Source organism: Chaetodon trifascialis, chromosome 14 (assembly GCF_039877785.1).
Source record: "Chaetodon trifascialis isolate fChaTrf1 chromosome 14, fChaTrf1.hap1, whole genome shotgun sequence".
Classification (NCBI taxonomy): Eukaryota; Metazoa; Chordata; class Actinopteri; order Chaetodontiformes; family Chaetodontidae; genus Chaetodon; species Chaetodon trifascialis.
The window spans coordinates 912,435-937,884 of record NC_092069.1 but is presented as its reverse complement, the minus strand read 5'-3'; the positions used below and the strand labels follow the sequence as shown (position 1 = coordinate 937,884).

The following is a 25,450-nucleotide window of genomic DNA, read 5'->3' as shown; positions in this document are numbered from 1 at the left end:
GGCGGCAAATGCCCCTAGTCCCTGCTCTGTCACTGCTGTGGCCACTATCATGCCATCATTTGCTGAAGTGTGGTGCTGATTGGTGATAAATCTCAGGTGTGCGCCAGTTGATGGTACAGGTGGGCGTGGTGAAGGGTGCAGGCTGAGCAGGTGAACAGAGAAGGAGAGTGGCAGCTGGTAAGAAGCTGATGAGTGTGACGTTGTGTAGAAAGTTCAATTCAATTCAATTCAATTCAATTTTATTTGTATAGCGCCAAATCACAACAGAAGTTGTCTCAGGACACTTTCCATATAGAGCTGGTACAGACCAAGCTCTTTTATCTACAAAGAAACCAACAATTCCCCCATTAGCAAGCACTTGGCGACAGTGGTGAGGAAAAACTTCCTTTTAACAGGCAGAAACCTCAAGCAGAACCAGACTCTGGGTGGACGGCCATCTGCCTCGACCGGTTGGGTGAGAGAGGAAGAGCAAGAGAGGGAGAGTCAGACAGACAGACAGACAGACAGACAGACAGACAGACAGACAGACAGACAGACAGACAGAAATGCAGTCAGAGAGAGAGAGAGAGACAGAGACAGAGACAGAGACAGAGAGACAGACATGCAGTCACAGTAACAGTGACAGTGGATGTAATAACAGCAGTAGCAGTTGCAGTGGATGTCAGGCAGGGCCAAGGCAGGAGATGCAGCTGAAATCCACAATCCAGATTCAGCCACTGTCCATGGGAACCTGCAAGACGACAAAGCACAGAGACTCCGGGGAAGGAGCTAAGTTAGTAACACGCCGTGGTAGGACATGAGAGCGTGCGGATGGAGAGGGACAGAAGGACAGAGGAGCTCGCTGTATCTTTGGATGTCCCCCGACAGTCTAATCCTATAGCAGCATAACTAGGGGCTGGTCCAGGACAAGCCTGAGCCAGCCCTAACTATAAGCTTTTTCAAAAAGGAAAGTTTTAAGCCTTAAATGTAGAGACAGTGTCTGCCTCTCGGACAAAGACTGGAAGATGGTTCCACAGGAGAGGAGCTTGATAGCTAAATGCTCTGACTCCTGCTTTTTGAGACTTTAGGAACCATAAGTAGACCTGCATTCTGGGAACGCAGTGTTCGAGTAGGGCAATAAGGTACTATGAGCTCTTTAAGATAAGAAGGTGCCTGGCCATTTATGGCTTTGTAAGTAAGGAGGAGAATTTTAAACTCTATTCTAAACTTTACAGGGAGCCAGTGCAAAGTGGCGAGTATTGGAGAAATATGATCTCGCTTCCTGGTTTTTGTCAGAACACGTGCTGCAGCGTTCTGGAGCAACTGGAGAATATTCAGCAACAAATTTGGGCAGCCTGATAGTAAGGAATTGCAATAATCCAGCCTTGACGTTACGAATGCATGGACTAGTTTTTCTGCATCATTTTGAGACAAAATATGCCTGATTTTTGCGATATTACGTAGGTGAAAAAAGGCAGTCCTTGAAATTTGTTTAACATGGGAGTGAAAGGACATGTCTTGGTCAAAGATGACTCCCAGATTCTTTACAGTGGTGCTGGAGGCCAGCACAATGCCATCCATAGCTGCTATGTCATCAGAAAGTGACTTTCTAAGATGTTTAGGGCCTACTACTATAACTTCAGTTTTGTCCGAGTTTAGCATCAGAAAATTGCAGGTCATCCAGGTCTTTATGTCATGAAGACATGCTTGTAGTCTAGTTAACTGACTGGTTTCTTCTGGCTTCATTGATAAATATAGCTGGGTATCATCTGCATAGCAATGAAAATTTATTGAGTGCTTCCTGATAATCTTACCTAAAGGAAGCATATATAAGGTGAATAGAATTGGTCCAAGCACAGAACCCTGCGGAACTCCATAGCTGACTTTAGTGAGCACAGAGGAGTCATCATTAACGCGTACAAACTGAGAGCGATCTGACAAGTAGGATTTAAACCAGCTTAGCGCAGTTCCCTTAATGCCAATGAAATGTTCCAGTGTCTGCAATAGGATGCCATGGTCAATGGTGTCAAATGCAGCACTAAGATCCAATAAGACTAGTACAGAGACAAATCCTTTATCAGATGCAATTAGAAGGTCATTTGTAACTTTAACCAGTGCTGTCTCTGTGCACTCTAAATCCTGACTGGAAATCCTCGAATAAACTATTATTGTTTAGAAAGTCGCACAGCTGATTGGCAACTGCTTTCTCAAGAGTTTTTGAGAGAAAGGGAAGGTTGGATATCGGTCTATAGTTGGCTAAAACCCCTGGATCAAGAGTAGGCTTTTTCAGTAGCGGTTTTATCACAGCTACTTTAAAGGACTGTGGTACGTAGCCTGTTGATAAAGAGAGATTGATCATGTCTAATACTGAAGAGTCAATTAGAGGTAATACTTCTTTAAACAGCTTAGTCGGGATAGGATCTAAAATACAGGTAGATGATTTTGATGATGAAATTATTGAAATTAGTTGGTGAAGGTCAACAGGAGTAAAACAGTCTAAAACTGCGACAGACTGACAGACTGTGAAAGTCACACAGATGATTACTACGTGCTCTCTCAAGAATTTTTGAGAGAAAGGGGAGTTTGAATATTGGTCTATAGTTGGCTAAAACCCCTGGATCAAGAGTAGGCTTTCCTGTATGTCTTAAGACTGTCTTGACAGGCGAGATGACATTCCTCCATCCCGTGAGACTTCAAGTGTCACAAAGCTTTAATGAACATAGTTCACATTATACAGTCAATACCATCTTTTACCATCAGGATGACAGTACACTGTACCATGGCTGCAGGCCAGGGCCTCAAGATCATTTGTCCCTATAAGTATAGGTCTGCTGAATAAACAGTCCCCATCTCAGTTCTGTGCATAGAATGTAATGCTGTTTTTTTTTTTTTTTTTGGAGCTGGGACTGGCATAATCTTTCTGGGTACTGTGAGCTCTGTTATGTGTATTATGTATACTGTCCTGTTATATGTAGTGTGTATATGTGTTGTGTTTTTCTGTATCCTGATGGCTGCATTGCACAAAATGAATTTCTGTAAGGACAAATAAACCATCTACCATGTCGTTCTCAAGCATTGACAGAAGTATGTACAGTGGTGGAAAAAAGTTTTTGGACACCCTTAAAATTTTACACAATCTCAAATATTATCATGAAATATTTGTGGGAAAATCTTTTTTGTGTTTCAAACAGTGTGGCTGCATTACACAGACACAAACGAATACAATTTTTTTTTTTTTTTTTTTTTTTAATGTTTACAAGAAAAATTAACAAAATAAATTCTTGACAGTTTCAATATGTCAGTTCTCAACATTGTTGGTATCAAAGTCAACAAATAACAGAGAATGTGCTCAAAATTGAACAAAAAATAAATAAACCATCACATCATCAAATTAATATTTTAGTAGTCTACTGCTTTTAATTCTTCTATATTCTTTGGTTTAGGCTTTGAAACAGACCTTTTGATAATCCACCACAGATTTGGATTAAAGATCCATGGGGCTCATGTCCGGGGATTGAGCTGGCCACTCTAAGACCTGGATACTGTGCTCCTGCAGCCAAGTTCTACTGGCCCTGGATGTGTGGCGAGGGGCATTATCTTGTTGAAACATCCAGTTTTGACCTCGACGGAACAGTGTACGTGCAGAAGGGAGCATGTGGGTTTCGAGAATGGCACAATATTTGGCAGAGTTCAATGTGCCATCACAGACAGTGGGATGACCAACACCAGCAGCACTCATGCATCCCCAAACCATGATACTGTCTCCACCATGCTTGACAGTAGGTACTATACATGCTGGAGATAATGCTTCGCCTGGCATTCTATGTATCCTCACATTAGCAGGAGGAAGATAAAGCTGGAAACTGAACTCATCTGACCACAGAATCTTCTTCCAGTTCCTGGCTGTCCACTTCTTGTGTGCTTGGGCCCAACAACACCAGGCTAACCTCTGTCTCTCATTGATCAGGGGCTTCTTGACAGTCTTGTGGGACCTTAAGCCATGATCTAAAAGTCGGCCACGTACAGTGCGGGTGGAACACCGGACACCAGTTTGGTTTGACCACTGCTACTGAAGCTCCTGTGATGTCATTCGGTGGTTTTCCCTGCATATGCGGTTCAGGATGTGGCCATTTCTTGTTGAAGAAACCCTTGGACGCCCAGATCTTGGTTTGTCTTCCAAGCTGTTGGTTTGTCTGTATTTCTGTGTCCAACTGCTGAAGGACTGCATCTGTACTTCCTGGCTCTCTGGCGGCAGCTGTACCCTTCCTGGCTGAGAATCTGTATTTTCAGGCGTGTTTCCTGCATTTGGTTCCTTGTTTTAGCCATTTTTGTCTCTGAAGAACGTTCAAATGTGCTGGCTTTATATAGACATGAAGCACGGAAACAAAAATTGTGTCTTTTCATAAAAAGCACCTTCATTAGTGGATCACTGGTACCAAAATGACCCAATACTCAAAATGTCTTTTGTATTTTTATGGAGCCAATCAATTTTTAGTTTTTAATGGCTTTTTTCGGATTTGTTTAGTATTTTGGCTGTGACTGTACTAAAAGAAATTGCATTTGAAGACCAAAGAGTGATTCTTAATGCAGTATTTCACAAATGCATGGAGTGTCAGAAAACTTTTTTCCACCACTGTCTATAAATATCTGGCCTTCAGGTAAAGGCTGTGAACATGTTTCACATAAGTGTATATTATATCATTATTTGTGCATATATGGCTGAGAGTATGCATATTTTTGTCCCAACCAAAGACTACACAAAATGATTTTATTTCATCACACCTTCAGCCAGAGAAGGGGAGCTAATCAGTGTAATCAACTTTAGTTGTCAGCCATCAGTAGCACATGGTTAAATCCCTCTGATGTAAGATATACTCATTCTACAGTGAATATATGAGCATATATGATATATGCAGTTATGATATGCTGCGACTGTCAAAAGTCTTCAAGTCTTCAAACGGCTCATACATTTATCCATCAGCAGGATCAGAAATGCAGCCAGTTGTCTCGTACCTTTAATGGCATCATATAGGTGACTGAAGGAGCTCATCCAGAGGGTTTCCATTTCCAGGCAGGTCATGTACAGTCTTGCTGATTCCAGTAACTGGAAGTTGATCTGCTCAATTAATTCTGCAAGAAGGAAATATTCAGACACTAAAAAGTTATAAATGTTATGAGGAATGGTAATTGAATTTACACAATGTTCAAAGGGACTTTGAAAGTATTTGCCCCCATGTCTTCCTCAAAAATTCTTATGTAATGTAAGCCAAATAAAAAAATGTCAATTATTAATATATACAAAATGCAAGACATGCAGTGCAAAGAAGTCATGGTAATTGAACTGTTACCTTTGTTCAAGGCAAAACCCTGAATTTCTATGGTTTCTGAAATGACATTGAGATGCTCATCTCTAAAAGATTAAACTGAGAATGTTCCATACATCACACAGTAAACAGTAAACATTAACTTAGAAAGAGATATCCATTAATCCATTTGACTGTAACAAACATTTTATGGCAGCTCAAATACTGCAATGTGATGACTTGTATATCTGGCCCACTGGAAGTACCAATGCTAAAAACTGGCAATGTGAGCTGAAAAGTTTTTCCATTCATGGGAGTTGTGGGACCTCTCTCATAGCAAGGGAAATAACTGCAGCATCAGTAAAATAAGTACTACTGTATATGACACAGTCGCATAGCCCTGTAATGCATTCTGTTTACTGCTGTCAAAAATATTGCATTATTAACGCATTAACGCAAATAAATTTTAACGGCGTCATTTTTTTTATCACGAAATTAACGCTCTGTGACCTAGTGAACTTGTAGTTTTTTATAAACTGTGGCCACTGCTAGTAACGTAAGACAAACTACAGGATCCGATTATAAACCGGAAACAAAACAATAGGCATGCCCCATGCACGTGTTTGGTCTTGTGTGCTTGCTAGCTGTAAAGAAGTAGACTACCGGTTTGTGTGGATGTCAAGCGCAAAACGCCAAAATGGATGCGAACAAGATTCTGAATGGAAAGTCTAGTTTCAGAAAGTTACCAAATGGTTCCACTGAAAAGACCAAAGTTATCTGTGTGTATTGTCGGTGTGAACTGATATATCATTGTACCACATCCCCTCTGAAATACCACTTGATGGCTAAACACACGGGCTGCCACACGGTGGCGCAGCAGGTTGTGCGTGTGCCTCACAGCAAGAAGGTCGCAGGTTCGATTCCCGTTCCCACGCATACAGGTTCTTCCCGTGCATGCGTGGGTTCTCTCCGGACAGACCGGACAGACCTTCCCACAGACCAAAAACCTGCTCATTAGGTTGATTGGTGACTCTAAATTGCCCCTAGGTGTGAGTGTGAGTGTGAATGGTTGTGTGTATGTGATCGGCTGGCGACCGGTCCAAGGTGTACCCCGCCTCTCGCCCGTTGACAGCCGAGATAGGGATAAGCGGCATAGAAAATGGATGGATAGATGGATGGCTAAACACACTGCGAATGCGAATTCTCCACCGCCTCCTTGTCAAAACCGGATGGCTTTCAACAGAGGCATATGCAGGCCCGGAGTGGCTAATCGGGAGGACTGGGACAATTCCCGGTGGACCGGTCTGATGTTTGAGCCGCGAGGGCCGGTGCTCACTTTTTTTATTTATTCATTTTTTTGGGGCCGGTGTTCAGTCATGGCACTGGGTTGATCATGTATTCTGCTACCGCTGTCCCTGGGCCGCCTTCGCTTCCATTGCAGCGCTTTTTTCATTTTTTCTTTTCTTTTCTTTTTTTTTTTTGCAGACGCACCCTGACGTAACACTTCTGGAAACAGACGGAGCCAAATGTGCTAAAATTGGAAACTTTTTCAGTAAAACGAGCTTGCGGTTGGAAACGACAAATGAGGACGATGAAACGGGCACGGCAAGATGTTGAAATTTGCCTGCAAACCACCGTTCAAGTTAATTAATTATCATGTCAATGAACTGTGTAGCATTGTGGCATATAACATAACGTTATTTAAATTATTGTATGATGCGGCGCCACATAACTGGGAAACTTTGTCTTGTAGCCCCACAGAGTCAGAAGCAAGATCCAGCACCAAGCACCAGCCATGAGCCCACAAGTCCAGAGTGGGCAGGTAGGATTGCTCGTTGAGTGAATATTGTTACAATTAATGGAATAAAGAGTATAGTATAGACCTGCTCTATATGATAAGTGCCCTGAGATGCCAGATGATTCAGCACTACATTAATGAAACTGGCCTGAATTGATCAGAAGTCTTTGTAAAAAGGAGAGATTTGTGCTGAGAATTATGACCACTTTTAAAATGTGATTTAGTGTCGGAAGCAGAGCCAGGAGCCAGTAGTGATGAGGGGATTGCTCCTGTCAGTATGGAAGGAACAGGTGAGCTGTTGTAACAGAGTGTGTGATCAAGCAAGCATTAGTTCCAATATAACCACTTTCTATGCCCAAACGAACACTTATTTGAACAGAATATAGATTCAGATATTGTTGAAAAGGATGTGTTGTAAAGAATAATGTTGAGGTTGTGCACTCATGTTGGTATAAATCTACATTGTGAAGCAACCCTTACTTGCACTAAATTGGAAATATTTTAGAAACTGCCCCCCGACATTCACACCACTACTGATCTCGGCCTTTTTAAATCGAAGCTGAAGACTCACTTTTTTAGATTGGCTTTTAATTCTGGCTAGGACAGCCTTTTTTTTTTTTTTTTGGTTGTTCTATTTTATATGCCTTTGGAAGGCTTTTAATAACCTGTAGCACAGTGGCACTTTCCACTTTCTATTTTATATGCCTTTGGGAGGCTTTTAATAACCTGTAGCACAGTGGCACTTTCCTTGGTCAACACTGTCTTATTGTTTTTGTGTTTTCGTTTTTCTGTATGGTTTTATGGCATTGTTGTAAAGCACTTTGGGTACCTTTTTGGTTATTGTAAAGAGCTATATAAATTATAAATTTGATTTGATTTGATTTGAAAAGTACACTGAATTACAAGGCTTTACATAACAGTGCACTATTGTAGACTTAAAATGTAAGGTTATAATTACATGATTTTAATAATAATAGGTTGTGATCTAAAGTTGGCCGGTCTGAGGCATGAAACTCCAGGGCTGAAAATGAGTCCCACTCCGGCCCTGGGCATATGGATGCCATTATGTTAACAGGAAACTTAAGAAAGGAAATTTTAAGCCATGCCACTGCACTATAGCCTGAGTCCTAGTTTATCGATAATATTGGCAATAATGTGCACTTTGTAACTTTATTTTGAATCACCCTGTTTTGATCCCTTAGAAGGGGTTGTTGAAGGGGCTTTTTTTTGTAACAAAGTATTTATTTCTTTTGTCATCTGTTTATTGACAGTGTTAAATTGTGTGAGATTTGATGCTGTTTTTTCATTTTTTTTTTCATTTTCACTCTGCTCAAAGTGAAAATGTTAGTGTGAAATATAACTACACATTGTTGTTTTCAATAAAAAAACATTTGCACAAAGCAAGCCTATCCACTTTTCCATGTTGATAAGAGCATTACAGTTTTTCTCCATTGGTTTGGCTAATTTCTTTAAACAGAAAATACTCTCTCAAAACTCTAAAATCATTTGGCAAAACAGTCTTACAGTTTAGCACAACACCATAGCTCACTTGCAAAAGCTCATATCTCTGCCAAAACTGTTCACTCATGCTTCAATACTAAATTCCTTTCCCATATAAATAGTCAGTGCCCCCAAAGTGCATCGTCCCTTTGGCATTGTCGAAGCACTGCAAGTCAGAATGTTTAGATGTTTTCTCACTATGGCAAAGGACCACTGAAATATCCCCCATGTCCACCTCTCAGTCTTAGCCCAGTTCTTCACTGATAATGGTTACTGTACTTTTTTTTTTTTTTTTTTGTCTAGCTAACAGAATACAATTGTATATAAAACTGGAAAAAATAGGATTTTATGGTAAGAGTAGCCTCCAAGGTTTGACATCACACATTGCACTCATATATTGTATATTAATTATCCCCGAAAGGGATAAGCGGCATAGAAAATGGATGGATGGATGGTTTTCATGGTATTGTGAATGACAGAGTAAATACAACAAAGTACATCAATTTTACAAAGCCATTGTCAGCTTCAGTTAATTGATTTAAGTAGTACTTTGTGGGCACAAAATTTATCATGCGCATCTCCAGATTTCACAAACATGTTGAGAAACAACTACTTTGCAACTTTTTGTATGCAAAAGCTTGCTTTTTTTCTACATACTAAGCATGATTGTCAATTTGTCAAATGTTTTCAAGCTTCTCACAACATAAAATAGTTAGCCAGCCAGGTGATTATAAACAAATGAAAACATAGATAGCCCTACATCCTACACACCTTTAAAACCTATGGGTTCTATTTTCGACTCTGCCACCAGCGCAGCGCGGGCTGTGCCGCCGGCGCAGTGGTATTTTCGAGTGGTGCAGGCAGGCGCACGGGATGTGAACTAATCAATTAACGTCGCTGTGCCAACCAGAAACAGCCATGGCATCCTACAGAGCATATATACTGCATCTATTTCAGAGCACTCGAGAGACAGAGAAAGACAGACACATGGAAAAAACGTAAGTGATGATCGTTGTCCGCTATTACCCACGTCATTTCATTCCAAATACAAACGTTATCATTGTAATGCTTAACGTTATCTGCAAAGATGGAGTACATCATTGCTTTGAGGAGGATGAGGAGGAGGCCGAGGATTTACCATCTAAGGACCTCATATTTAGACATCAGAATCAGAATCAGGAAATCCTTTATTTATCCTCCAGGGGGAAATATTTTTTGCTGCAGTGCTCCTTACAAGAAGAGAATTAGAATAAAATTAGAAAAGAAAGAAAAGAGAGAACTATATATATAAAAAGCAAATATAAAAACAAAATATTTATAGTGAGAATACATATATATAAACAAAATATAGAACAGAATATAAAACTATTTATATATATATGAGAAAAAATAAATAGTATATACAAATGAGTGTGCAAAGTAATACAAACGGATGTCATGAGACATGAGTGATGTCAGTCTCCTCCTGGGAGAAGTTTGGGCGTCGGACACTTTCCTGCGTGGGCTCAGTCATCCTCAAAATTTGCCACGCGCCTCGCCAGTGGTGTATTTAAAGGTGAGGCAGGGGGCTGGTGTGATTTGAGAAGATTTGACTCGGCTGTGTCAAACCCACTCCACACCTTCTCCCCTCCCTCTTTCCGAGTTGTTGGGTGGGACTGAGATGAGAAGGAGGAGGAGATGCGCCATCGGTGCAGCGGACCTGACTTTGCGCCCTGAAAGACTGTAAGGATGCTAGAATTCGCCAGGATGAACGAATCATGTGCCGACCCGGGGAAATTAACATACACGTTTGTCACCAGGCAATTTGAGTCACAGATCACCAGACATCCCTGTTTCACCTGTGTACATTTGGTCAGGTTGAGTGACCATTACGGATGCCGAATGCACTTGCGATGGCTGTTGCTAATTATTGATCGCAGTGAATTGCCAGACACTGTGGAAACCTGCCTGTGAGGTATTGGTGACATGGGCGCACGACTCCGCCGGTTTCTGAACATCCACTTGCCCAGCGGTGCGCCACTGGCGCACAGAGTTGACCAGGTCTGGGGTGGCGAGCTTTCAGCGCACTTTTACGCCGCCAGCGTGGACCGAAATGCACCGAAAATCCAAATCCGCCAGCTGGTTATGCCAATATCTCCCCCTACTGCGCCGCAATGCCCATCCTGGTGTATCTCTGTGCGCCTTTCCCAAAATACCCAATGCGCTGTGCGCCCGCCTGCGCTGCATGAAAATACCACTGCGTGGGGTCCGTTAAGACTTGGGGCTCCCCAAGTCTTAACTGACAAACAGCCCTTTGAAGTCATGAGGACTAGCCAAAATGTTCTCACTTTTCAAAAATGTCCTCAGTCTCCTGGTTAAAAAATGTTCCTCACTATGTGGCAAGCACACACACACACACACACACACACACACACACACACACACACCAGGAGAATGTTGGCTGTGTCCTGATGAAGAGTCAGCGAGCGTGTGATTTCTCATCAGTGGCCACATGAAGACCTTCATCAGAAGACAGACCCATCACTTGCACTCTGATTATAATGACCAAGGAGCCAGGGATGAGCATGTGTGTCTGTGTGTGGGTTTTGGGGTTATAGGGTAGAAGAAGGTGGAGTTATGTCACAAATTTGACAGAAAATCATTCAAACTACAATGGATTTCATCAAATACCTTGTTGAGTGTTTCTTTTACCACCAGAGTCACTACTTTATCTGAAGTCATACATTTCTACATAAGCACTTTGACTTTGTTTCTTTTTTTCTAATGAAAATACTTTAGGAGTGCACCAGTGGCTGTAATAACAAACCAGCTTATGATGAGGGTTTCTAAAACATAAAAGTGCAGGACCATAGCAAAATGGAAATATAGTTTGAGTGGCCAGTTGTTTGCACTATCCCCTTAAAACTCACTCACACTGATTCTTGGCCATGCTTTTTATACATATTACAAGGGAAGTGGACAAAAAGGAAGAAAACAGGTGTGTGTGTGTGTGTGTGTGTGTGTGTGTGTGTGTGTGTGTGTGTGTGTGTGTGTGTGTGTGTGTGTGTGTGATGACAAGTAAAAAGACCCCCTGCTGGTTCAAAGTCCGCTTATGATCATAACCACCACTCCTTTTCGATATGGTAACACCCAACATGCTCTCTGAGCACTCAACTGTATGCCTATGGCTGCCTTAGTCCTGAGGTAGCAGCCATTGTTTTTAAGCAGCTGAGAATGACTTAAGTCTCTCTCTCTCTCTCTCTCTCTCTCTCTCTCTCTCTCTCTCTCTCTCTCTCTCTCTCTGTGTGTGTGTGTGTGTTTGTGTGTGTGTGCGTGCGTGTGTGTGTGTACTTGTTATAGTTCACCTGGCAGGCTCCCTATGGGGGTCTTTATTTGTTGTGATGCTCCCTACACACCACCAACATTTCATCTGTTCTCTCCAATACGTTGTCTCAGTAAGCAGCAATGAATGGAAACAAAAGAAGACACAGGCAGTGTTTGAGTGCATATGTACATTAACACCACCATCTCTTTTCCTTTTTACCTTTATCTCTTTTAATGTCGAAGGTTATTTAACCGTTTTTTGACGGGGTAAGACATCAACACCCTTAATCACTCCTCTCCTCTCTTGAACTACTCTCTCCTCCTCTTCCTCCTTCCTCTCCTCCTCTAACTCAGCAAAGGATGGAGAGCTGAGGAGAGAAATCGGGGTGGCAGGCATGGATCATTAGCTATATTTGTCCCCACTTCCTGCAGAAGATGATAGATCTAGCTAATTACCCCATGTTGCCAAGCCTATTGCACATGACAAGCGACTGTCGTTATAGCGGAAATCAGCACTTGCCTTGGCGTGTGCCGCATAGCTGGTGCTATATGACTATTCATGAGGGCAGAGTCAACAGAGAAGAGGAAATTTCAGATCCTGTCATAGTTGTATCTGGATGTGATTGTTCTGGAAATGATTTTAATGATGCATTTTTTCCATCTTTGTCTTCCCTCTGTGTAGAAAATGAGTTTGGAGGAGTCGTGGTGAGCCATTCTTCTCCATCTGAACATCAGAAGGTCACAGTGGAAGCAGAAGTCTGGACCAAAGAGCTGTCTCAGTCCCAAACTATTTCAGGTAGTGTGGTACATCCTGTTTTTTCGGCATTAACCTCCTCTAATGTGTTTTTTTTTTTTTACCATAATCTTACAAGATAAATGCGTGTTCTGATGCAATTTTGCGTGACAAATCTGAATTGTAGTTGTTTATTTGTTTTCATGATATTCTATTATTTTTTTCACATATAAAGGGAAACATGGCATAGCACATGACATGACAAGCATCCATATCAAAAGCAATTGGCTGAATTTTAAGGCTTTGGCTGAATTCCCATTAACACACCCCTACACCTTGTGGAAAGCCTTCCCAGAAGAGTTGAAGCTGTTATAGCTGCAAAGGGTGGACTGACATCATATTAAACTCTATTAATTAAGTCTATGGATGTCACTCAAGTTTATATGCAAGTCATAGCAGGTGAGCCAATACTTTTGGCAATATAGTGTATCTCCACATCCCTTCACACTAATTCATATGCATTTGACATTGATTTGGCACACGTTTACTGCCACTAGATGATGCATGGCCTAAATACCTATTTGCAGTGAAATTCAATAGTACCAGCAGAGTTTTGGTGGCTCCCTAGAGATAGAGAGAGAGAGAGAGAGTGTGTGTGTGTGTGTGTGTGTGTGTGTGGGGGGGGGGGGGGGGGGGGGTCTGTGTGTGTGTGTGTCTGTGTGTACACCATGTATTCCTTATGTTGTGGTGACATAAATCTATTTGCACTGTCACATTGTGGGGACTCACCTTCCTCATGGGGACAAAATGCAGGTCCCCATAATGTAAATCATAACATTTTAGGATGGAGACTGGGGTTAAGGTTAGGATAAGGCAAGTAGTGGGTTTGGTCATGGTTCGGGTAAAACTCCAGGTAATTAATGTAAGTCTGTAATGTCCCCATAAGTTAAATATACACAACTGTGTGTATGTGTGTGTAAGTTTGGCAGAGGGTGGGGTTGGGCGCCATATCTCTGAAACACATTCTCCCAAAACTTCAAGGTGAAAACAAGGGGAAACAGATAATGATGTAAATTGTTGTGACAGATATCTGAGCATCCCCATCCCCACAACCAAAATGATAAACACATCCATTAATATCTTCTCAAAATGATTAAAATCTTACACAATATGTATGCTGCATAATATGACACATTAATTAAAATTCATGGATGCTAATTACAAAACATGGAAAGAATTTCTGTCATTCACATTTAGAGGCAATGAAAATTAAGTATTAACAGGTTTTTTACCCAGTGACCTCGTGGCTTGCACTTGGTTGTGGGTGCAGTTAATAACCTCGCTTAGAGGCACGGTGTGTGCTCTGTTGCCAATAAAGACCATTTTTCCTGAGAGAGATTTCTCTCTGCTTGAATTGTTGCCACTGTGAAATCCCAAGTCACTACACCGGAATCATAAGTGGGATTTCAAGATGACAGCTACACTGAGAGAGAGACAAAAGAACTGATCAGGCTTGCAAACCGTTGAAGCAGCACTACTGCCACTCCTCACATGGCAATGGCCAGTACCTTCCTCCTTCCCACAAGTGGTGGCATCTGGAAGCAACACTCCTTTTTCCTTGCACACAGTACTGTCAATTTCAATTTCAATTTTCAATTTTATTTGTATAGCGCCAAATCACAACAGAAGTTGTCTCAGGACACTTTCCATATAGAGCTGGTACAGACCAAGCTCTTTTATCTACAAAGAAACCAACAATTCCCCCATGAGCAAGCACTTGGCGACAGTGGCAAGGAAAAACTTCCTTTTAACAGGCAGAAACCTCGAGCAGAACCAGACTCTGGGTGGGCGGCCATCTGCCTCGACCGGTTGGGTGAGAGTGGAAGAGCAAGAGAGGGACAGACAGACAGACAGACAGACAGACAGACAGACAGACAGACAGACAGACAGACAGACAGAAATGCAGTCAGAGAGAGAGAGAGAGAGAGAGAGAGAGAGAGAGAGAGAGACAGAGACAGAGAGACAGACATGCAGTCACAGTAACAGTGACAGTGGATGTAATAATAGCAGTAGCAGTTGCAGTGGATGTCAGGCAGGGCCAAGGCAGGAGACGCAGCTGAAATCCACAACCCAGATTCAGCCACTGTCCATGGGAACCTGCAAGACGACAAAGCACAGAGACTCCGGGGAAGGAGCTAAGTTAGTAACACGCCGTGGTAGGACATGAGAGCGTGCGGATGGAGAGGGACAGAAGGACAGAGGAGCTCGCTGTATCTTTGGATGTCCCCCGACAGTCTAATCCTATAGCAGCATAACTAGGGGCTGGTCCAGGACAAGCCTGAGCCAGCCCTAACTATAAGCTTTATCAAAAAGGAAAGTTTTAAGCCTACTCTTAAATGTAGAGACAGTGTCTGCCTCCCGGACAAAGACTGGAAGATGGTTCCACAGGAGAGGAGCTTGATAGCTAAATGCTCTGACTCCTGTTCTGCTTTTTGAGACTTTAGGAACCATAAGTAGACCTGCATTCTGGGAACGCAGTGTTCGAGTAGGGCAATAAGGTACTATGAGCTCTTTAAGATAAGAAGGTGCCTGGCCATTTATGGCTTTGTAAGTAAGGAGGAGAATTTTAAACTCTATTCTAAATTTTACAGGGAGCCAGTGCAAAGTGGCGAGTATTGGAGAAATATGATCTCGCTTCCTGATTTTTGTCAGAACATGTGCTGCAGCGTTCTGGAGCAACTGGAGAATATTCAGCAATGAATTTGGGCAGCCTGATAGTAAAGAATTGCAATAATCCAGCCTGGAAGTTACGAATGCATGGACTAATTTTTCTGCATCATTTTGAGACAAAATATGCCTGATTTTTGCGATATTACGTAGGTGAAAAAAGGCAGTCCTTGAAATTTGTTTTACATGGGAGTGAAAGGACATGTCTTGGTCAAAGATAACTCCCAGATTCTTTACAGTGGTGCTGGAGGCCAGCGCAATGGGGCAATGTCAGCCCCACCACTGCCACCAGAGGGTTCCCAGTGAGGTGCAATGATGCTGCCAAGTTATAATGGGGAAGAGCCACCAGAGCCTTACCTCATCCAAGTGCAGCTGATCTCTCATCTTAACACGTGGTCAACAGAAGAGACAACCCCCCAAGTAACTCTTGCTTTGGAAGGCAAAACTCTGCAAATCCTCAAAACTAGACACACAATTCAACTTGCCAGCCATTGAGACAGCACTGCAGCGCCATTTTGGCCAATAATAAATAATAATGATAAGCACCATGCCTATCCTAATGATGCTGGAGACCAGCTTGTCAGTCACCAACAGATTGGGTCTATATCCCGATGATGAGCCAGTGGGTCGCAACTTTATGTACAGGGCGCAGCTGGTCAAACAGAATCAAGTGGTGGTGCTCCACCATGACCTGCTTACGCCCTACTAACCCTTGGTCCCATCTGAGGAGGGAGTCATGGTCTGATAATAATAATACTCTAATACTACTACCACTACTACTAATACTACTATTAATAATAATTCTTATTGTTGTTGTTATTGTTATTATTGCATTTAAGTCATTGTTGATGATGACAATCTTAATATTAATAATGTAGTATTTGTTTATTTATATTTAAGTGACAGATTACACTAATAACCATAATAAAAATCAGAATTAAGATCAGCTTTATTGTATGCGTGCACATACATGGGATATGACTCTAGTTTAAAGATTGCACTCAATGTACTTGAATAGAAATTAAGTAGTTAATTAAGTGTTAAATAGCGCAAAAATATAAAATGAGCTACACTTGGATTCAAAGATGGCGACGCAGCTAGTTACAGCAGCTCTGGCCGTTTTTCTTTGTCTCTGCATGTTTTTGTGCTTTCCTCATGTTTCTCCTGTCACTAGTCTTTAATTCAATTGTGCATATGTATGTATAACTGGTGAGACGAGTGATTTGCTCTTTATTCTCTTCTGGACTATTTAAAACAACATTAGGAGATCCACTCAGCCTTTCTATTGTTTACACAGGGGAACAACATTTAGCACTGTGCAACACAGGTACTCCCAGAAGAAAGATAAGAGATCCCCATGAAAATAAGGAGAAGGAGAATGGGATGCAGAGCTGGAGCGAAGTCATGTGACAACAAAAGACGGTACAAACCATCCATACCAGCTCTTATTATGGGGAATGTGAGATCTCTCCCTAATAAGGTGGAAGACCTAACGGCAATAAGCAGACTGTAGAGGGAGCACCAGGGGTGTAGGATGATATGCCTCAAGGAGATTCAGTTCAGTTCAATTTTATTTATATAGTGCCAAATGACAACAGAAGTTGTCTCAGGATACTTTCCATAAAGAGCTAGTACAGACCAAACTATTTTATCTACAATTCCCTCATGAGCAAGCACTTGGCAAAGTGGCAAGGAAAAACTTCATTTTAACAGGCAGAAATGTCAGGCAGAACCAGGGTGGGCAGCTGTAGGTGAACCAACTGAATTTGATCTTGCATTTGTTAATGAAATAACGGATTACCACCTTCCTCAGCTAAGAAGGATTGTATTGATTAACTCTTGTAATGCTGATACAATGCTAACGAATGAACCAACAGTAGACCAGTCTGATAATCGGAAGCATAAATTCTAGATACAGGGATCATTTATATCCAGCTCAAAAGGACACCGTCTGACCACGACTTGAATAAAAAGTCTTATTTATTTAACACAATTATGAATAATGAATAATGTATCATGAATAGTACGACAGAGGATATAGGTGATATAAAATAACAGAAACAATTGCAGAGAGAAACTTATAGCAAAACGCAAATGCAAAGTTAGTGTCTTGAATGAATGGTTGAGAGAATTTAGGCAAATTGACAGTGTCATAACCTCACGGACCAACTCTTATTCAAACCCGCTTAATGCATGCCTATTTGTCAGCGACGTTCCTGTCGAGGTCTGCTCCGAACTGACATGAAGAGGCTTCCAGTGGTCGTCCGTGGCTCGATCTGCTCGGAAGTCCAGTGAAAAACCAGGCACACCAAGGTTGAGAGCTGATGTTGGACAGGGATGTTCAGGAGCTGGAACTCTATGGTGTTAATGGCAGGCAAGGACCGGCTTCAGATGGTTGTCTAACCCGAATCAATAGGTCAATGGCTGGCTGCAGGTCTTCGGTGGAGTTGTTGAACGAGAGGCATGACTTTAGATTTAGCAACAATAAGATTGATAGCCTCTTCAATGGGCGGTCGACAAGCGTCTCTTGACTAGAATTTATTGATAAAAAATTTTTTTTTTTAAATCACGCGGCTGAACGTGGTGAGTGAGAATGACTGGACAAAACTAAGACAAAGAGGGCTGGATGAAACTCAGCGGAAAAACAACTGTAAGAGACGAAGGGAAAATTAAGACTGAGCTCTGCTGCATTCTACAGGCAGTTAAAAATCGCTCCAGGTCGTGTCTAATCGATAGATGGTTTGCGGCGCACAATGTGATTTCAATTCATTCAATTCAATTCAATATGCCTTTATTCATCCTGCGAGGGGAAATTCCAATTTCACAGCAGCATCAATAAAGTGAATAGGATGTTAAAAGACAACAAGTGCATGCAAGTTAACACAGCAAGTATATACAAAAGGATGGGACAGAAAGAGAAACGTCATCCAAAAAAAATTGTAAATAGTATTTACAGACTGTTATGTATCGGAAAATAGTATTTACAGGCTTTTATGTACCAACAGACTTTTATGTACCGAAATATTGCACAGGTTATTGCACAGATTGTTTCGCATGTTAAGTTCAGTTATACATATCATTGTACCGATTACTTGGAGCAGTATCTGTTCATCATCCAGCATTCAGCATCCTATTACTGATGGAGCTCCTCAGTGCAGTGAGTGTGTGTTGAAGGGGGTGGGAGTCATTGTCTGTCATGGAGGACAGCTTGGCTGTCATCCTCCTCTCCCCCACCTCCTGCACTTGTTCCAGAGGGCATCCCAGGACAGAGCTGGCCTTCCTGATGAGTTTGTCCAGCCTCTTCCTTTCAGCTGTTGTGATGCTGCACCCCCAGCAGACTACACCATAGAACAAGGCAGAGGCCACAACAGAGTCATAGAACATAGATTTCGCCTTATGGAGCTAGAATTAATCAATGATTCATACGAGGGGCTGATGTGCTTCTCACTATGGTCAATCACATATATTTTAAATGATACATTTTCAAAGGCATTCCAACATTGCTCACAACATGTGTTAGACAAGTCTTATGAATAGATGATGACATTCAATAATAATCAAGATAACAATTTCTAATACTCATCCTAAAAGATATATGATGACTGAAGGTATAATAACCACAACATAGCAAAGAAATAAGAAAAAGACAAACTGTATGTGTCCAAAGTGATTATCACTATTATAACTACTTATTACTAAATGTCTCACCAGGCATATTCAGCCTAACCACTACGAACTCCTAGATGGCAGTATGGTTCCATGGTAAAAATTCGTACAAACTTTATAAAACAGTTAAAATCACAGCTTTGTCATTCTACCAGTTAGAGAAACTGGAAAAGCATTAATATTATACAGATTGTGGGCCCTGCAATGTAAAAACATCCAAAGTTAAGTCCAACATAGAGGTTTGGTTATCCTGGTGTATTAGAAAAAGGCACACAAACATACAGCACAGTTTGCTTCAGGAATGTCTAATTTACACCCCATTAGCCTTATCTGGTTTGTGGATTCCTCTGAGACATGGCATTTGTCCATCCAGACAGTTTTATTGTCCTGATCTCTCATGGGGCTATCGGGAAAGAATTAGCATTGCCATGAGAACATCCTGAGCAAGAGATAGCCCTTGATGTGAAGGTGTTGGTATTCCGCTTCCCTGAAAGAGTGTGGAGGAGATGTCTCTAAGATAGACATCTTGTCGCTCTCCAAATTAACACCTTCCCTGTAAGCAGTTCAAATGGTCAATGACTCTTGAAAGTTGGGATGTTTTACAACTGCATTTCTCCTGAAGGAATGCCAAAGAGGGGGAGAGAGGGTCAATTACAGGTCAGTTCTGCTACACAGCCATCTGCCTCGACCAGTTGCATGAGAGAAAGAGCAAGAGCTCTCTCTTGCGAGAGACAGACAGACAGACAGACAGACAGACAGACAGACAGACAGACAGACAGACAGACAGACAGACAGACAGAAATGCAATCACAGTAACAGGGACATTGGATGTAATAATAGTAATGGCAGTTGCAGTGGATGTCAGGCAGGGCCATGGCAGGAGACGTAGCTATAATCCACAATCCAAAGACTCTGGGAAACAAGATAAGTTAGTAACATGCCTTGGTAGGACATGAAAGCATGCAGATGGAGAGGGAGAGAAGAACAGCAGAGCTCGGTGTGTCTTTGGAGGTCCCTGACAGTCTAATTCTATCTCAGCATAACTAGGGTCTGGTCCAGGGCAAGCCTGAGCCAGCCCTAACTATAAGCTTTATTAAAAAGGAAAGTTTTCAGCCTACTCTTAAATGTAGAGACAGTGTCTGCCTCTTGGACAAAGACTGGAAGATAGTTCCACAGGGACTGCCAGAGTGGTTTGGAGGGGCATGAAAACCATGATTCTGCACATTTCTGCACATTTTCAACATGAGTCTCCAGTCTAGAGAAAGTTCCAGCCCTGTGAAAAACTTCCTGTGTGGTTCTAGTCCCAAAGACTGTGCATCCTGGGGAGCAAAACCACTTCAGCGGCAGCCTTTACTTCTCTCCTGATGAAGACCTTGGAGATGATCATACTGAACTACCTCCATCCCATGGTGAGCTGTGAGCTGGACCCCCCTACTAGACATTGCTGTGGAGGATGCAGTGATCTAGCTGCTCCACCAATTGCTACCAATTGGAGAACACTGGGAGCACTGTGAGGGTTGTGTTTTGTTTTGTTTTGTTTTGTTTTGTTTTGTAATTTTTATTCCCTTCTTACTGCTATTACTTGCTGTCTGCAACACCCTAATTTCCTAATTTTGTAGGACAATTAATGTGCTGTATTTTGGCAGTTTGTGGCTGAGATTTGCTGTGTTGAAGTCCCCAAGAACAATGAGCAGGGAGTCTGGGTGTTTCTGCTCCTTGTCAGTAATTTGGTCAGCCAGGTGTTGTAAAGCCTCACTAACGCAGGCCTGACGTGGGACCAGAATAAATAAGGTGAACTCGTGCAGTGAACAGTTACAGTTTCTGAATATTGACTATAGGTGAGGGTTGCATGATTTCTTGAACACTGTAACATCTGTAGACCAACCCTCATTCATGAGGAAGCAGATTCTGCTTCCCTGGTTTTCACTGAGAGCTCCGTTACGCAGAACAGGTGAAAGCGGGCAGATGTAATCCAGTGTCCAGTATACTCACTGAGCCAGGTGAGTTCTGAGATCTGAGAGTGCAGCACCAAAGTGGCTATCCACAACACCATTTGAATAATTCTGTTGAATAGTGTAAATTAAAGTAGAATCTCTACTGTTTTTATATATTGTAATTTAAAGTAGAAATAAATGGTGTAAATGTGGAATGATTAAAAATTAAAGGACAAAATCATGACAAATTAGAAAAAATAAGGAGTGGGAACGACAAACAAAAAGCGCACTCAATGAGTGGAAAGAGAAACAAAAGGCACATTCAGCGAGTGGAACAAACTATTTGCGACAGGCGGGGCCAGCTGAGTGCAGGGAAACACCCAGCTGAGACAGATGGAAACAGACACCAGAAACCAGAAGCTGGGAGACAGTTTACAAGAACCTTCCATAAGGGAATATTTTTGGTAGATAATCAAACTGACTGACCGGGCTGATAGGGAGGGGCTGTGTTCCTGTGTCGATGTACAGAGCACTGATTAGCCTTCTGGGTGCACTTGAGGGCCACTCAGGCTTCCCTCAAGATTTTCCGAATTCTGATGATGTGGTCACTGCAACTTCCCTCTCCTGGGCTGCGAACAGGGGGGTTGGTACCAGAGGGAGACCTCTAAGAGGGAGAGACAACTGGCAGAGGAGGTGAGAGAGTTGTGCACTGCATGAAAAACCACATTTTCGACCCGTAAATCCCCGCGAAGTTCGTTGATTTTCGGTGATTTACGGCAAGTTTACAGGGAACTTCGCCGGCTCCGAATATCGTCGGAAACGAACCATCTGTCGGCGGGGGGCGTGGTTAATCACGCCTTTGCGAAGGTGCAAATAGCTCTAATTAGCACATGAATGCTACCGACAATGATCTACTCAGGCTGGCCTGCTGACTTCACAAACAACCATTGGATGATTCCACAGGCATTTTAAAAGGAAACCATCATGTGATTGGATAGCAACTCCAATCACATGAGTGAGCGATCATGTGATTGGATGACAACTCTGCTGCTATTGGTCATCTGTGCACCACAAATAATAATAATAATAATAATAGTAATAATAGTAATAATAAATACATATTAAATTAAATACTATATAATAAATCAATATATAAAAAATAATTATTATTGTTATGTTTATGTATATATAAAATCTAAATGATATATATATTTTATTTGATTGATGATTCATTGATTTATTTGGCGATCCACCTTCTATACTACCACACAGTAGAACACAAAGAACACAGTTGACAGAAACATTTTGAAAAAAAGTCTTTAATGAAATCGTGACACACATTAACAAGGATCAACCAAGTAAAATCAGTGACTACTGGGGAAAAAAAGCAAGGAAATGTGCAGAGGGGTTCACTGATAAGAGTCTCTGGGTTGGGCCATGTCGCTCATCCATGGTGCATGAAAAAGAGTCTAATGCCTCTGGAAATGCTTCTTTGCTGCTTCTGGGTCATACTGAGTTGGCGCCTGTTGCTTTGAAGGGGACTCGATACGAAGCCTCTTGCAGTGTGTCACCACATACTTTGGGTCGCTCTCCAGCCGCTCTTGCAGTGTCTGGCAGAGTTTGGAGAGCTAGGACACTCCTTCATGCTTCCAGCAGCTGTAAATACAGGTATTAATATAATATTAGTACTGCTAAGAAACAATAACACATGATAACATATGTGACCATGTTTGTCAAAAACAATGCAGCTAATAAATAAAATTCAGCCCATTTTACATTGTTGTGAAAATAAAGCGGCATTCATGTAACTCTCATCCGCTTCCTTCTCTGTCTGCTGCGAGCTGAAATCTTCACAGTTGCTGCCTGAACTGAAAGAGCTCGCTGGGCATACCTGAAGCTCCTCCGCACTGTCTCATAATATGTCTTACAGGCCACTGGAAGAATATATATATTCGTTTGAAATGATTAAGACAGGTTTCAGTAAAAACAACAACAAGAAACAACAGAAAGGGTTTAAAAAAAAAACTTACATAAAAAGACTGCTGTCCACACCATCCATGTCTGGACTCCCAGTTAAAGTCGCCATCAAATATGACGTCACCGTTTCGTTGTGGGGCGGGTTTAGTCTGTAAAACACAAAAAGTACAAACAGGTCATGCAACGTTTACATTTACTTACATTCTGCAGAATGTATCCTGTGTATTTCTGTGTATTTTATTAACTTACCCCTGCTCAGGTTCATATTGCCTGTCGTTTCCGTCACTATTGTGCAGACGTCGCACCTTTTCCTTTAAAATACAAAATACATTGTAATGTTAAATGTAACGTGAACGATTACCAAACGTTCGGAACATAGTGCAATAAGAATAAAAAAGGTTTGGCGCCCTAAAAACTGCACAATGTAGTACTAAATGCTAACGTTACTTACGTAACTTACGCACCCGTCTCTTCGTCTCCCCTGCTGCAGTTCGGTCAGGCTGCTCCTCCAGAGCGAGCAGTCTGGCTTTTATCACGGTCATTCTCCTCGCCAACTGCACGATCAGTAGCAGCCGAGACAATCCACTGAAGGCGCTCAGCAGTTTCTTCTCTAAATTGTTTGGACTTTCTGGATATGGTCGCTCCGCAGCCAGGCCGTCCACTCGACGCAGAGGAGTGCCTTCGGGGATAAACTGAAAACGATGTCTGGCCATTGCATGAACAGAGTTAAAGTTTAGCAAGACCCGAAACGTAACTGTTCTAATCCAAGCTCGATTCACGTTCACAGACGTGCCGAGGTCGTTTTCTGCCGACGTCATTGCGTCAGAGGAGGCGTCCAATCATATGCGAGGTCGCACTCTCGGAATTTCTCGCGAGACCATTTTTGTTGTGTAGAATTAAAAACGTTGTGATTTTGTTAGGTACTTTGATTTTCTATTTGGGCTGCACGGTGGCGCAGCAGGTAGTGCGCGTGCCTCACAGCAAGAAGGTTGCCGATTCGGTCCCCGGGTCAGGCGGGGCCTTTCTGTGTGAAGTTTGCATGTTCTTCCCGTGCATGCGTGGGTTCTCTCCGGGTACTCCGGCTTCCTCCCACAGACCAAAAACATGCTCATTACGTTAATTGATGACTCTAAATTGTCCGTAGGTGTGAGTGTGAGTGTGAATGTTTGTTTGTCCTTGCATGTTGCCCTGCAATCGGCTGGCGACCGGCTCAGGGTGTACCCTGCCTCTCGCCCATTGTAGCTGGGATAGGCTCCAGCCCCCCGCAACCCCGAAAGGGATAGGCGGTATAGATAATGGATGGATGGATTTTCTATTTTTTAACCTGAATATTTTATAAAACATGTAAACTTCTTTAAAGTGACATCATCGAAAATAAAAAAGAAAAGTTACTTTAGTGTGTTCCCTTTTGCAAGCTAATCACACAAGCATTGTTCATCTGGTGTTGTGGTGGCAAAATGCGAAAAATTGTGACCAGTGTCCAAGAACTGTAGATGCTTTAATTTTCACAATTTGATTTTGCAATTTAAGTGGAAAATTAAAGGCCTTTGAGAGTCAGGACACTTATCCTGTATGTAACCTGTAAAATTATTTAAACACACTTTTAAATCCTCATGAAAAAAAAAAAATCTTTGTATTCTGTAGGCACAGAACACACACACACACACACACACACACACACACACACACACACACAATCCCAATTTGCATTTGTATAGCTTTGCAGCATTTACATTTGCATTTAAACACCTCATGGTCAAAGGGCTGAGAGAGAACTTCCACGGCAATTTACAGTGACGGAAATTGACGGAAATGTTGCTTTTCATGCAGTGGTGAGAGTATTCCACCCACAGCAGGAGGGAACTCTCAGCGATGAAACAGCACAGGGCAGTCTCTAGATCCTGGTTGGTTTGTTCTGTCTGGCCTGGACTGTGGGTGATAGCCGGAGGTTAAACTGACTATGGCCCCCAAGGCTTTAGCAAAAGCCTTCCACACCTGAGATATATATTGGGGGCCACGGTCAGACACAATGTCACTGGGTATGCCATGCAGTCTTATGACATGTCAATAGCTCCAAGGTCTCCAGGGAGTTTTTGGAGAGGAATGAAGTGTGCCACTTTAGAGAAGCGGTCAAGAATTGTGAGTACAACAGTGTTACCCTTGGAAGGGGGAAGTCCGGCGACAAAGTTCACAGCAATGTGAGACCAGGGTAACCCAGGGACAGGCAGGGGATGGAGGAGACAAGCCAATGCCTGGTGGGAGGCCTTGCTCTGCACACAAGTGGTGCAGGCAGCGACGTACTCCTGGGTGTCTGCCTCGAGTGACAGCCACCACAAGTGTCGACAGAGTAGGTAGATTGTGAAGTTGGCACTGGGGTGGCAGGCGAGGCGAGAGGTGTGTGACCAGGGCCGGACCTGTGAGCCGACTGATGGAGGGACAAACAGTTTACTCTCCGGGACACTTCCTGTGTCCGGATGCTGGTGTTGGGCTTCCCGGGCCATGCCCTCAATGTCCCAGGTGAGGGCAGCCA

General features: G+C 42.4%; 1 protein-coding gene across 10 annotated transcripts in view; it reads left to right on the top strand.

The window, feature by feature from the left end:
- Positions 1-25,450, top strand: part of myt1lb (myelin transcription factor 1-like, b) — a 180,203-nt gene that overhangs the window by 46,697 nt on the left and 108,056 nt on the right. For all 10 annotated transcript variants that reach the window (XM_070979298.1, XM_070979294.1, XM_070979299.1 and 7 more), the window contains exon 2: positions 12,566-12,679. The gene's annotated coding sequence lies outside the window, so the exon portion shown is untranslated. The remainder of the gene's footprint in view (positions 1-12,565; positions 12,680-25,450) is intronic.